Source organism: Colias eurytheme, chromosome 16 (genome assembly GCF_061535395.1).
Source record: "Colias eurytheme isolate Ceu_HAF_F1 chromosome 16, ilColEury1 Martin Lab GWU primary, whole genome shotgun sequence".
In the NCBI taxonomy this organism is placed as follows: domain Eukaryota; kingdom Metazoa; phylum Arthropoda; class Insecta; order Lepidoptera; family Pieridae; genus Colias; species Colias eurytheme.
The window spans coordinates 8,997,710-9,011,448 of record NC_142995.1 but is presented as its reverse complement, the minus strand read 5'-3'; positions in this window follow the sequence as shown (position 1 = coordinate 9,011,448).

Below are 13,739 nucleotides of genomic sequence, written 5' to 3'. Positions count from 1 at the left end.
GGGATCGACACTGATGCCAAAGAAGCAAACAGTAAAACTTTTGTCCGTATAACCGGTATAGAAACAAAAACTACTCGACGGATTTAAACGAAACTTGGTACAATTATTTTTCATATTCCTGAGCAGAGCAGTAACTCCATTTTTAAGCTTTCGTCGCGTGTGCAACCTTAATGGTTAAAGCTACACAGAAATCATGTATTCACAAAGAAATGTTCTCCTTATTATATAAAAAATATCTCCCGACATCATAAATGTCTATCTTTTATGGTTGACTCACAATAACACGTGTAACTTCCGATAGCTTAGGAGTTCGAAGCTTTCTGATTATATTTGTCTATAACACTCTCAGTCCGTTTTAACTCAATTTTTATTTTCATGCATCAGTGCCACCTAAAAAATCTTTATCTCGAAATTCGAGCAAAGCTAAGAAAATGAGAAATAAGAGTTCTCAAGAATCGTTAGAGGTATACTCTAGGCCGAAAACAACACGTGTTATGCCGAGAACCTGAAACCGCTTCACAACGAGAATTGCGGCTCACAGCTGACCGCGAACGGCATGTACTATCCCGTGAGACCGAAACCTTCACTGAGAGGGTATAACGTCTCACAGCTGATCACGGCCGTCACATTTTATCTCGAGAATCTGAAACTTTTACTCAATATGAAGACCGTTTGACAAATGATAGGGTGCACCATAATATTATTCGATCTCTTGAAGATGAACATGAGCATAAGCAATGACTAGAGTAGGGACGCGAATATTACAATTAATTGAGACAAAAACGATTATTAAGTTTGTTTAATGAAAGATTAAGAATTGAAACTATTCGGTCTCTGGAAACGGACGAATAGCGAGAGGCCCCTCTTACTGCAGACAGATTTCGCATAGTCTTAATGACTTAGAGGTAAACATAGAAGATCAATCTACGAATTCGGTGGTGGGGTCCGACAAATATAAAAGTGGGTTTTCTTATAACCTCACAATTGATTACAGATCATCTTCTGTATAGGCGATATTAACGTAGTATGTTATTTTTGTAATGCTTTAAAGTGGAGTAAGGAGTCGGCTTTCGTTTGAAGATACACCGGAACCTTTGAAATCACTACTTTTAGAGGAACATGACGTGCAATCTAAACAGTTCTTAGACAATATTCGCTCTTATAGTAGTGCGTTTCAAATGATCCTTTGGTGCTCAACAATTATCAGAAGGTCCTTTCATGCTTACTTTTAAGATACAAGGTCAAGTTTACCATTTGATAGGATCCCTTTTGCCTGAAGGCCAACCTAAGTTTCTTTAAATATATTTTGTATTCGACTACAACGAATAGTCGAATACAAGAATTATCAATATTTCTCGAATTTAAAACTGAACTCATTTCACAATTTTAGAACATGTTTCATCAGGTTAATTCGTATGTATGCAGTTTTAAATCGACATTAGAAGCTTTTCCTCAAGATGGTGATATTAATATAAGATTGTTATAAATGTCTATCGGCACTCAGGAACTCCCTGGGCGTGTATAACGCCCAGGCCACAGTATTACAATTTTTCCTACAGCAGGGCGACGAATGTATTTTCGCATAGCAAAGGAGGGGAACTCGCGGGGGGTCAAGTGACGCGGGCCACGTACCATTAACATGCTTAGTTTGTGGTACCGAGCGCGAAAGAAAGTCATCGTGTTTTTGTTTTGTTACTATGTAAACTAACGTAATTTAATACTTAGGTACATATTCTATAACGGTGCGCTCAAACTGTTAATCTACATTTAATTTAGATTATTATTTGAAATACTAAGTAATGTAGAATTTAAATCACATTCCTTCATGTTTTCCTCAGATTTTCAATTTTCTCCGATTTTAAGATTTTCAGAGTGTTCAATTTTAATGTAGTTAAATTTTATAAGAGACAATTAAGAACATTCAAAAATAAAGTGTCACGTATTTTTTTTAAACGACGAATGACCTAAAACGACGTAATCGCGGACGAAGTCGCGGGCAACAGCTAGTTAAATAATAAAACGTATTACGTCGTAAATGGTTAATTATTTTTAATTTTATGGCATAATAGGTACCTCATTTACATAGTACGCACACGTAGAGATAAAAATAACTGTGTATCTATTTGTAAACTTTCTGAAATAATGAGTGTAGGTATTTATTTATTTAAATATAATATAAATAAGGTCAAAAATAACGCTTTAAATATTAAAGTTTTATTAACAAATTTTATTAAAACATTGCTCATATGTAAAAATATAACTCTACCAGGGGAAAAATGCAAACGTCTTATTTTTTTTTAAACGATCATTTTATTTTTTGTCATTCTCATATTTATTATGTGGGTATATAAGATTAAAAATATACTTTTGAGAAAGGTAGGTACATGAACTGCATTTCTGTAACGCCTTAAGCGCTATACAAGGGCCAGATTACAAAACATGCTTTTTTGGTAAAACGTTTTTTATGATTGAGCAAAAAGATTTACTAGGTCAACAGATGTTTAATGACAGATACCCATAAACACCCACATTAAAAACATACGAACATTTACTCTCTTTGTAGTAATTATTCATATTACGTAGGTTTAGGTAGACAGTTATCATAACAGTTACTTGCTATGTTTATGTAACGCTTTTTCAAATTTAAAGGACTGACTCATGTTGTAGATATTGCTTTTTTGCCTATTTATAGAGACAGATATTTAAAAGTATCCCTTGATAATCATAATATCGTTAAAATGATCAAGATCTAACATCCATATAAACTCAAAGTTTTGTCGAGCTTAACTTGGCGCCTGGCGGTATGATTGCATTACAAACTAGAGTATTATCAAAGTTTACAAGAAGACGTAAATTCTGGTCTGTGAATACAGTAGATATTATATTTACCTGAATATTATTAGACCCTTAGATGTTCAATAATAGCATGAAATAGTTGATAGAGCCTCTGAAATATTGGCAGTACTTATATTAAGAAACCGAATACAAATAACAACAAATAAGATAAACATTTAACCAATAATTTATTTATTCAATTAATTAGACTATTCGCAATCCTAATGTGCAGAATCATTACTTCAATCAAGTCGTGTATAAACCAAGGTTACAATTTATCAAATTCTACGCCTTTCCAAATACTAATTACATTAAATACATGTATTATGAAAAGTAAATTGAAGATGTATTTATCTCGGCTCCAAGGTGCTTGCATTCACTTTCAAAATCATCGAATTACATTTGGTCCATTACATCGTTCGGACTGGGTTACCACAATAATATGTGTAACAAACGAAGAAGCATATTATATTAGATATAATGTTGCAATCATTAGCTTATTTTGTGCTCTCATAGTAAGGACAAAATCTCCTTTGGGTATAAGTTCAGGCTTATAGTACTTCTCTGGCTACGGATTGTCAGATATCTTAAAAATAGGTTTTCTCTGAAAAATAAGATAACATACATAAATCTAAAAAATAAATAAATAAAATTATGTATGTGTATATCGATGTCGTAGACAATGAGTAAGATAATTTTGTTTCGTTTTTCATAGAATTAGATTAGACCTTGGTGACACATTGCGAAAAAAAATCTCGAAGAAGGTTTAATAAAATAAAATACCCACAAACCTTGTCGTTCCATAGATTACATTCCATCTCTAACAATTTCAATTTACCTGTATATAAAAGGTTGGGTCATTATCCAAATCAGTATCTCTTTGTCTTTTGTTTTATTATTTTACTTAAATTACAGAGCATACGGTAAACTTAATATCATATAGATACTTTTTAAGTTTTTATACGAACTTGCTCTACTTCTTTCTGCGTGTAATTTAAATAGCGTAAAACATAAATAATAAGTACCTAATTAAACAGTGCATACGATTAAAATAAAATATAATGAATGGACGTTCTTATTCTATGTATGAAGCCTGAGAAAACTGTGATGAAATATTTTTATAAATCTTGAGACTATGATCTTTATCTTTTATAGAAAAATATATTTTGACCTAGCTAATTTTGCACTGTATGTTAGTTCTGTATATTATTATTAATAATGTGAATTAATTGCTTTTTGTTTTCTTGCGTGTGTAAAATTTAATTTTTAATATAGAGGTATATTTTATCTAGGTAGTTCAGATGTATTTACATTTTACAGTACCTAGTTTAAAATTGGCTAAAAATGTACAAGCTCTGTTGTAACTCCAATCAACATCATTAATTTTATAAAATTAAACTTTGAAAAAAATGGGGCATGTCCGTTTTATAACTACTTTTTTTTTAATTTTGACAAATCGTCGAGTCTTAATTGGATCGAGTAAATCAATTTAAAATTGGGTTGAGTATATCGTAATATCAGATTACCTAGCATCCTTAAATGAATACTTGATCGACTTGGCTACATCCGTTCGCAAACTGTGTCAGAATTAGGATTTTTGGGGTTCCGTATCTCTGAAAGAAAAACTTTATAGGATAACTTTGTATCGATCTGATTGAAAATTATGTTAAGCATCAAATAAGATAATATAATAAACAAACGGCTTTACAGGATCTAATTAAGACAACGCAATTAAAATATAGGGTTACTTATTTGCTTTATATCGCAGTTGTGGATAATTAAAGAGGATTCATGTCAAAACCCATGGATATAATTTTATTCCAAAGTCTATCCCGGAATACTACTATATATACAGAACCCACAGTGCGCAAATTTTATTCTTTATTTACCGTTCGGTTTTCTAGTTCATTTAATATTTAAATGTGATGTAACCTAATATTAACTGTGATTAAATTCACACCTAGTTTCTGATATTTAGATAAAGCTGAGGCCTGAGAAGGACTGGTCAAAGAGGCACACAGAAGCTGGAAGCAGGTCTTGCAGGATTCGGGATTGATAGTGTTCGCAATCCTTGAGAAATATCTTTGGGCTTTGTCCAACTCTTTATATCTTAAAGCTGAAGCAGTGACGAAAATACTAAGAAATATGTGCTAGAATTAGTGAATTGGGGAATTAAATTGGAAGTTAAACATCCCAGTTCTCCTCTAAAATAATATTTTCTATTTATAGATACTGGTAATTAGACTACAGGTAAATTAGCTTGGAGAAATTTTTGCATATGTAGTGGTGTGTATATTACTCAGATCTTAGAGCGCGTTTCCACTATATCGTTCTGGCCTATACAAAAATGTTTCGATATCCTAACATTACTATTTAATTTTATACTTATTCCTAGCAACACTTTTGTTTTCAATAAAAACAAGTTTTTTTTGAAAGAAAATGGTTTTGACTTTATAAAAAAAAATATATCTGAATTCAATTTTACGTCCTTGAGCAAACGACAAGGCGACTACCGTGAAACAATAAAATATCGTGTCCATAATAATTTGTTTCATAATTAATATTTGACCATAATAATTACGAAACAAAACAAATAAATAAATCGTCACTTGATAGTGGAAAGTGGAAACACGCACAAAACCAGAATAAACCAGTTTACGCTGTCCGCAGGTGCCACGTGCAGTCGTTTGGTACCGTTAGAACATAAAGCACATTTCATTCAAAAATTATAATTATTATGTACGTAGTTTAATTGATAAATTTTGTATTTGTTGATTGTTGTTATTATTTGTTATTATTGTTATAATATTTGTTGAAGTGAATTACATGTCCCGCAGCCGGAGGCCCCAAATGAAAACTCAGATGTACTTAAAAACTACATTTAATAGCTAAAATGAGACTTTTACACCCATGTCTGCACGATGCAGACCGGAGTTAAAGAATGAATTTATACAGTTTAATAATTATAAAGACGTAAGCTTGGATGCTAACTAAGGGAAATCGCATCCACATTCTATTCCCGTGCGAACGGCGTATTCAGCAGTTTTGTATGAAGGCAGGGCCATAACTAGTGTTTAATTTGTGTGTAAGTGTTGTAACTTTATATTGTTAATTCAATATGGCTCCAGTGTTAAAACATGGTCGAGGCAAGCCTTTGACTTCTCAAACTAAAGAATTAAACTTTAAATGTCGTTTCTTTTTCAGGTTAGTAAATTTTTCATTTTAGTAACATTGTTAATGTAAAAGTTATATGTATGTTAAATGTGCAAATATTAAAATAAAGTCTCATCTTTTTCAGAGGAGAAACACATATAGTTTAATTTAAAATCCCTTATATATATAAAATAAAAACTAAAAATAAAATGTTGTTTTATTTTATTTGCTGACCATACACTACTACAAACGCAAAAATTTCTCCAAGCTAATTTACCTGTAGTATTATTGTATTGCTCAACTTCTGCTGCTTAATAAAAACTATTTTTCTTAGTGGCATGTGTGACAGTTTTAACAAGCTATGTGATGTGATAGAGATCACAGGCAAGTTGCAACCAAGGTAAGTTAAATAAAAAGCGAAATATACCTACAATCGTTTAAAGTAATATATATATAGCTTTCCGCTCGCGGCTTCGCCCGCGTTTTCAAAGAAAAACCCGCCTAGTTCTCGTTCCCGTGGGATTTCCGGGATAAAACCTATCCTATGTGTTAATCCAAGTTACCCTCTATATGTGTGCTAAATTTCATTGTAATCGGTTCAGTAGTATTTGCGTGAAAGAGTAACAGACACACACACACACATCCTCACAAACTTTCGCATTTATAATATTAGTAGGATAAATAAATACTTAAGTTCAGATACCTATACTAAACCTATACCTATACCTATGATCATATTTGAAATATTCGGATTCAGGTCACCTTTTTCACTTTTATTAAAATAATGATGTCAAAAAGTCGCTACAATATTTTTTAGCATTCATTGATAGGTTAAAAATAACATGGAACTGTCATCAAAAAACATTTCTTGTCTTAAATCAAACTCCTACCAATCCATACTATATCCATACTAATATTATAAATGCGAAAGTAACTCTGTCTGTCTGTCTGTTACTCAATCACGCCTAAACTACTGAACCAATTTGCATGAAATTTGGTACGGAGACCCGAGAAAGGACATAGGCTACCTTTTATTGCGAAATATGTACCACGGGCGAAGCCGGGGCGGACCTCTAGTTAAGTATACAATCTACAGCACCACTGCACCAAGGAGAATTATAAAATAAGATTTTATTATTATACGTTCACCTGGATTCACGCAATATGAAAGGCATTTGAGCCTTGGCTTGCGCATACTTCATATTCACTTTATCGATTATCTATCGATCATTTTGAAGATGAGATTGTATCGATAGTTACATCACTAATTGATGTTCGAATTATTGACTTGTTAACTAATAAGTAATAAGTAACGAAGGTTTGAATTGCTTTGAGGCAAATATTTCTTTATAAAATATCGCATTGTTCTGATTTTCGTAATGGCTCTTTAGTAATTTGTATAAACAAGAAATAATTATATGGTTTCGCCATACATACATATACTAGTATGCTTTTTAATTGGAGATTTTTAATGGGACAATAATTAAGAATATTATTTTTCAATAACAAAACGAAAATACAGAAATTCAAATACTTTCTAGATCTTTTATATTACTGCTGTATTAGATAACCTTAAGCTCCATTTTATAGCTTTTTTCTTTTATAATATCGATTTAATACGAAAAGGTCATCTAGGGGATATGACAGTTCACAGAGCATCTAGATTATCTAATATAATCTATATGTTAATTATGACGAAACCATAAACAAACTAACTCTTCCTGATAGACTGTAAATCGAGCCGCTTATGTAACCTTATTATGCACAAAACCATATCAAAACTGGCCTAGCCACTTTTACTTATGTAATGTGTTGAGAGGTTATAGGCTGATACAGATAAATTAATGTTTGTATTTTTCTTTCTGATGGATTCATTTCAAGCATGTTTTACTAATTGTTACGAATTACGAATCACCGAGCACAAAAATTAAAATAGTATCTACCTATAAAAGAAAGGTTCCCGCCTATGTGTGTTTAAATCTTTAAAACTATGCAACAGTTTTTTATGCGGGTTTTTTTTATAGATAGAGTGATTCATATGGAAGTTTTATTATATTAGGTATATTCATAATTGCATCCGTGCGAAACCGGGGCGTGTGACTAATATGTTTAGATAAGGCGCAGTGTCTAAGCTCGTTCCTTTGTATTTATTACTAGCGGTCCGCCCCGGCTTCACCCGTATATCTTTCCGTTTTCTCTCCATAAGAACCATCCTCGTACTTCAAGGAATATTATAAAAAAAGATTTATCTAAATCGAAGGGTCCACCCGTTCGTGCGTGATGCCGTGACCAAGGGAAATAGGGATTCATTTTTACATATAGAGATTAAAAAGGATGAACAGATGCACAGCTTGAGAAGCAGAAAACAAGAGAAGTACGCTAAAAGTACCTATGTATGAAAAAATTCTGTCTTCAGGTTTTCACAGAACTCTACAAGGTTTTCGATTATACTGTTACTATGGTTTTATGATGGGAAATAATGATGTTATAGATATAGATGATAAAATGATATTAAAAATATACTCATACTTAGGTATCCTTCTACATTATGAATGAAAATTGTCAATTCAATTCTTATTCACAAACGACTTTATGAGAAGTGCTTTTCAAGTTTCAGTTATTATTTAAAAGCTTCGAGGATATTTTGTTTGCAATAGGATAGCATTATTTTTTTTTATTTTTTTATTGGGAATAGGGAAGCGCTTGACCACAATCTCGTCTGATGTTAAGCTGAGATGTGGTCTAAGACGGAACGCGCTTCCCTAAAAAAAATATTTTAGATTCCGAATTAAAATTGGTTTATTCTTCCTTTCCAGTTTTAAACTTAGAACCTTTTCGATCAAACCAATATCTTGTGAATAAATGTACTAAATATTCCTTACATACAAAGTTGCGATCGTCCTCTCTATACAATATCAAATAAACTATATTACCCAATAAAATCAACATCAAACAGATAACTATTAGCAAAGTTTAACCTATTACGATATGTATGAAGTAATGGTCCCTTCAAGTGGAGTGTAGCGAGGTTAGCGTGGGTCAGGATTATGAAACTAAATTAGGCTAGATTTTATGTATAGATTTTAAACATCGACGTATACATGGAACTAAAGAATTGTTCATTTAAATCCACTACTAGCGGTCCGCCCCGGCTTCGCCCGTGGAGAGAAAACGTAAATATGTAACGTTTTCTCTACATAAAAACCATCCTCGTACTTCAAGGAATATAATAAAAAAAGAATTATCGAAATCGGTTCAGCCGTTCTCAAGTTATGCGCTTACCAACACATTTTGGGATTCATTTTTATATTATAGATTAGAATTGCAAAAATAATTACTATATACCTAGGAAATAAGCTGCTTCATCAACCTGCACTCGAGATAATTAGGTAGGTATAGTATAACTTAGTTTCTGAAATCGATTGCATAGTTTTAGAGTTGATTAGTACAAGACAGAATTTTTTTTATACTTAACTAATCGAAACATAAAAAACAATTGATGTTTGTAATTTGTTCGATTTGGACAATTTTGATGAGAAAATTTTTTTTTTACTTAGAAGCTCAAGAGGAAGTTCAGCGATGAATCTAGTCGACTAGTCATCACTTAAAATTTCTTCGTTATTAAAAAATACCTTTATTAGGGCACTTATTAATATTACTTTATTATAGTAGTCATTATATTTTGCTCTAATGTTTCAGCTTTAATGTTTAGGTTATTTCACGCTACGCTTCAGAGATTGGGTCACATTACATCAAACTATGTAGGTACGTATGTGGACACTGATATCGGATGTCTCAGGTAGATTATCCAAGAATTCAATTTGCGACATTATTATTTCAATCTAGAATATCGTATCTATAACTAAAGCTTGATAATTTTATTAGCTTCTATGGAAGGTAAAGGTAATGTATTAATTAAACTTAATGCTTTTATTATTGAGTAATAAATCAGCATTTCAGATTAAAAACCCTAAATCAATTACTATCTATATAGGTACTATAATATTATAAAGAAGAAAGGTTTGTAATTATGTATGTATGGTTTTCACGCATAAACTACTGGACCGATTTCAAAAATTCTTTCGCCATTAGAAAGCTGCATCTTCACTGAGCAACATACTTAGGCTATATTTCATTTTCAAAAAAATTAGAGATCCTTACCAAAAATGCAATAATGTAACCCAAGGTGTAAAAAATTCTGTCATCGGGTGCGCTGCGGAATCTATTCCTTGAAGTACGAGGATGGTTCTTATGAAAAAAAATCGTAAACATGTAGGTACAACGGGCGAAGCCGGGGCGGACCGCTAGTAAATAATAAAGATAAGGATACCTACGGAAATCTAACATGAACTCATTAAAAACTCGGAATCATTACACTTCTTTCTCCTAATATTAAAAGAGACTAATCACAAAGTAATGTTCCAAAATATAACACGAATTAATCGCAAACACTTTATCCTACAGACATAATCAAATGTAATCCACTTATTCGATAGCTTTAGAGCGGATTCAATCATTTCGTGACTCAGTCTACTATGATCTTATAAGGGCTGCCAACATTTTATTTTAATTACAAGAAAAGAAGTCTGAAAAAGAAATATACTGAAAAGAATTTGTCACTTTCTAAAGGAATGTTTTTAGTGCAGTTTATTTATTAGTGTATGCTTAGCTTTAGGCATTTCATATGGTAAAAAGTACCAATTCTTTATTTTATTGCTGTTCAACAAAATACTATGTGTATGATGTTATAATATTGTTGCTAATTGTAACCCTTCATCATATCGGTCTTTCATTGGCCACTTTCAATGACGGGGTTGCTGGTATTCATCACCATCATCATTATTAGCCCATATAAGTTCCAACTGCTGGGACACAGACTTCATATGAAGGCAAATCCACCACGCTGGCCAAGTATTATTAGAAGATAACTGTTAGTTGGTAACCCTAGAGCTTGCCTAGAGCGTGATTCCGATATAGCACTCAGATTCGATGCGGTCATGTTGAAATTATGACCAGTCCTTTAACTTTTAAATCCTTGTCTAACGAATTCGAAAGGGAAGATGTGAATATGTTAGGCAATTAATTGAAAACCATTTGAGAGTCGTTTCAAAACACGTGGTTTTGAAATGTCTCGTAAGCGTGTTATAGAAATACGATGAAAATGATCTCTTGTATTTGGAAATATCTTATCTTATACATCTATTTTTAAGTTTAACTTACAAGTTACAACTTGCCTAATATTATCACATACATCGGAAAGGATTTCTTAAAAAACTTCCCTAAAACTTACTACCATAAATGAAGTAAAGAGAAGCAGAAGGGAGTTTAGTTATATCACTATGACTACATAGTATAAAACAAAGTCGCTTTCTCTGTCCCTATGTCCCTTTGTACGCTTAAATCTTTGAAACCACGCAACGGATTTTGATGCGGTTTTTATTAATAGATAGATATATTCAAGAGGAAGGTTTATATGTATAATAACATCCATTAAATAGTGGAGAAGTACTGTTATTTTTGAGGTTTCTAATGTGATGTCGTAAATAGTTACATTTTTTCCGCTTACATTGCAAACGCATGCTGAACCCTACGAGTTTTATCAAAATATTGTACTAAGTATTATACACATTGAAAAGTTCTACAGAAAAGTCCGCGATGGTATATGTCTATCTCTTATGGATAACCCACAATAACTTTTTGAAGTGAAAACTTCTTTAGCGGCGTTGGGTATAAAATCTTAAACTCGCGTCAGGACACGTCGCCTGATCGAAAAAGCGTAAGACGGATTTTTTTTAGCCCTTATATTCCATGCGTAAGGATACCATTCCAAAATATCAAACATGCTGAACGTTAATAATCAAGTTTTCATTTCTGCCGGCACTCCCGGAGTGCAACCCGTCTTTTTGTTTTTTAGAAGGGGGTGTATGTAGTGTGTGTTATTATTCGCAGTAATCGAATATCGTAAATTCAGCAGTTTGTGGCGCGGCGAATGGCGAACTCCTGCGAGAGCCAGTCGCCTGCCACTCGCCTATCTAAGTGTAATAAAGTATAAATTTATGAATGTATTAAAGTAGTTCAGCATATCCGGTATTTAATTTGAAGACCCCAGCCTCTGTCCACTAAATATCAATCGATCAATCGATCGATCGATCAATCAATCAATCAATCGATCAATCAATCAATAATCGATCAATCAATAATCGGTCAATCAATAATCGATCAATCAATAATCGATCAATCGATCAATCAATAATCGATCGATCGATCAATCAATCAATCAATAATCATTCAATCAATCAATCGATCAATCAATCGATCAATCATTCGATCAATCAATAATCGATCAATCAATAATCGATCAAATGAAATGAAATGAAATGAAATGAAATGATTTATTTTGCAAGAAATGTGGTAGATTTACAGATGTTGCATAATTCATTGTTCAGCACAAATCGCCAATTGATTGGCATGCAAAAATTAACAAGAGAATGTCAATGTCTTACTACATAAATATCATTTTTATAATAATTATACATATTATGTCAACTATTATGTACCCTTTTTCACTTACAATTATTATATAATATTTATGTCAATTATTACGCTTTTTACTATTAAAATATGTCAATTACTACAAATACAATTTAATTTATATAAATAAGCAATTACAAAATTATAATATTATGTCATATTTTGATTTTTGAAAAAATTCTTTTAAGTCATAAAAACATTTTTCAATTAGCCAGGCTTTTAAACGCTTTTTAAAAATATTAAATGGCAATTCCCTCAAAGATTTGGGAATTTCATTGAATATATTATTTATACACATAACAGACGCATTTTTTTGGTGTAAGGCCGTACGGCATTTAGGCATCAGCAGCCTTGTAGGGTCTCTATTGCCAAGTTGATATCCCTCTTTTGCAGATCTAAACAAATCCTTATGTTTCTTAGCAAACATACAAGATTCCAGGATGTACAAACTAGTTAATGTTAATAGTTTGCATTTTTTGAAGAGTGGTCGGCAAGAGTCCATTGGGGACGCATTACAGAGAGCCCTAACACATTTCTTTTGTCCAATAAAGACACTCTTTACATTCGTTGAGTTTCCCCAAAACAGTATACCATACCTTAGCACAGAAGCAACGTAAGCATGATATGCTGTCAGGGCAGCTTCATACGAAATTGTTTTTCTTAGTTTTCTTAGGGCAAATACGAACTGGTTAATTTTAGAACAGATAAATTCACATTGTAATTTCCAGTTTATATGCTCGTCAATTTGTACCCCGAGAAACTTTGTACTATCTACTTGCTCTATTTGTTTGCCATTGTATTCTAGATTTATGCTAATTTTATTTGTCTGATAATTAGTAAATTGAATAAATTTTGTTTTCGTCATATTGGGTGTCAAATCATTACTCTCAAGCCATGTCATAATAGAATTTAATGTATTATTCAAAGTTAAGTAAAGAATCGATCGATCGATCAATCAATCAATCAATCAATAATCGATCAATCAATAATCGATCAATAAATAATCGATCAATCAATAATCGATCAATCAATAATCGATCAATCAATAATTGATCAATCGATCAATCGATATATCGATCGATCAATTGATCAATCGATCGATCGATCAATCAATCAATCAATCGATCAATCATTCAATCAATCAATCAATCGATCGATAATCGATCGACCGTTTGATTGACCGATTATTGATTAATTGATCGATAGATATATCGATTGAT